Source organism: Myotis brandtii, unplaced genomic scaffold, assembly GCF_000412655.1.
Source record: "Myotis brandtii unplaced genomic scaffold, ASM41265v1 scaffold626, whole genome shotgun sequence".
NCBI lineage: Eukaryota > Metazoa > Chordata > Mammalia > Chiroptera > Vespertilionidae > Myotis > Myotis brandtii.
The window spans coordinates 233,887-236,657 of NW_005370394.1; positions in this window are offsets into that span (position 1 = coordinate 233,887).

The following is a 2,771-nucleotide window of genomic DNA, read 5'->3' on the forward strand; positions in this document are numbered from 1 at the left end:
CTCAACACTTTCCAACTCACTCCTGTCTGGGATTCCCTTTAAACCTGCACATGCTAACTTCCTGGAAATGAAGTTTATTGCCCCAAGTATTGAAGTTGCATCTTTTTTATTTTATTTTATCTTTATTGTTGAAAGTATTACAGTCCCCCCCATCCCCTGTTGACCCCTTCCATCCCACTTCCACCCCCTCCCCAGGCCTTCACCACACTACTATTTGTCCATGGGCCTATGCATATTTCTATATATATAAAAGCTAAGTGACCTGAATGACCAAAATGACCGGAACGGTCGCTATGACGGGCACTGCAGCTGGCCAACCAGCTGGATCAGGAGCAGGGCTGGCCAGGCAACCTCCTGCAGCCCCTCCCCCTGGCTGGCCTGTCTCCGATGGCCCCGATTGGGGTGGGCTGGCCAGACCCCACCCGTGCACAAATTTGTGCACCGGGCCTCTAGTATGCATATAAGTTCATTGATAAATCTCTTTCTGCTGCCCGCCCCCCTTCCCTCTGAAATACATCGTCTGTTGCATACTTTAATGTCTCTGGATCTATTTTGTTTCTTAGTTTATTTTGTTCATTTGATTCCACATATAAGTGAGATCATGTGATACCTGTCTCTGACTGGCTTATTTCCCTTAGCATAATACTCTCTAGGTCCCTCCATGCTCTCTCAAAGGATAAGAGTTCCTTCCTTTTTACTGCTTCATAGTATTCCATGGTGTAAATTTACCACAGCATTTTTATCCACTCATCTACTAATGGGCACTTGGGCTGTTTCCAGATCTTAGCTATTGTAAACAATGCTTCTATGAACATAGGGGTGCATATGTTCTTTCTGATTGGTGTTTCAGGCTTCTTAGGATATATTCCTAGAAGTGGGAATAGCAGTTCCATATTTAATTTTTTGAAGAAACTCCACACTGTTTTCCATAGTGGTTGTACCAGTCTGCATTTCCCACCAACAGTGTACAGGTTTCTTTTTCTTCACATCTTCACCAGCATTTGTTGTTTGTTGATTTATTGATGGTAGCCATTCTAGCAGGTGTGAGGTAGTACCTCATTGTTGTTTTAATTTGCATCTCTCTAATAATTAGTAACATTGAGCCATTTCATATGTCTCTTGGCCATTTGTACTATAGATTCAATGCAATCCCTATTAAAATACCAAAAAGAAACACACAATGCCAAATAAAATAGCAGTTCTTTCTTTCACACATAGGATATTATTAACCAAAGCTTTATGACTACATTTAAAATGATTTCATGAAACCAGAAACTTTTTTAAAAACTTTATTGTTGAAAATATTACAAATGTTCCCCCCTCCCACATCCCGCTTCTGCCCCTGTCCCCAGAAACCAGAAACTTTTTGAGCTCAATATTTGGCTACTGCTAAGTCTGATTGCTTAAGACAATTGATGAAACTAGAGTTGATAACCTCTAGCTAGGCCTAAGTTTCTGTCTAATTTTTTTGCCTAGCTAGAGACCTAAAGATCTGTCAAGGGTTATCCTGCTGTCCCTTCCTTCTTCTCCATTCAAAACAATATTACACAATATGCAGATACCACCACTTTGACTGCAATCCAACTTTTGTGCACTTTTACTCCCCTGTTTTTGACAATTTTTTAAATGTTCAAATGGAACTACACACCCTGACATTTTGGGGGCAAATCCAGACTCTTTTGCCTACAATCAGATATCTTCTCTACAGGAGGATGGAGTTCTGAGCCTCTTTCAGTTCCTTTTTGGGCTGAAAGGTTCAACAGTGATGGTATCCTATCATAACTCCATATCTCATTTGAGACAGGTTTACCAGGCAGACCTTTCTTTGCCTTTACTGCAGACAATAAACAGCAACCTGGCATACGTTTCAGATAGTTACTCTGGATCCGTGATGTCGTGCTTATTACTATAATGTGAAATTTATCTTTCTTATCCACAAAATGTGGATAAGACTTACTCAGAAATCATGGTTAACAACCACAAATTATTTTCACTTTCTTTTTAAGAGGGAGGGAAAAAATATTGTATCCTAAATGTCTGGGATTTGGTAGCCTATGAAGGGAAAAAATGACCAAGGGTCTCCTGAAACAGTGACTCTCAATGAAGCTATGGACCTATTTTATAGTTGTTGTTCTTCCTTTTTATACCCACTCTACTGCCACATGTGTCACAAACACTTTCTTTAAATATTCATCATGTGTCACATTGCAACCTGGTCCTGGCCTCAGGTAGCTATCAGTTAACTGACTATCATGTAAACCCTTACCTGTCCCACAGGTTTTCTCATTTTAGTTAGGGGCCTTTTAAAGACCAGTATGAGAGAGAGAGAGATTTTGTGATTATGGCAAAAATATTTAGCCTATGGACTGATCTTATAGTAGACACTAGAGATATACAGATAAATACATTAGGGTCCCTGAATTCAAATTCGCATAATCAGTTGGAAAATAAATATATACACAATAAGCACATTTGACACAAGGTCCTATGAAAGCCCAGAGGAGAAACACCTAACCAACACCCTGGGTAGCTAATTAACATCAACTTTTTTTGAGGAAGTAAAGTCTTAGCTCATTCTTGACAAATGAACAGATGTCCTTTTAGTTAAAAAGAGAGGAAGGGGGCTCAGATTCTGGTATAACTGGGCAATCTATTGGACCAACCCTTTTGCAGTAAACAAGTTTAAACTCTGGGCACAATAAAAAATAAATGAAAAATAAATAAAGACACTGGAGGGTGACCAAAAGCAGATAATTTATAGTAGGAAAATT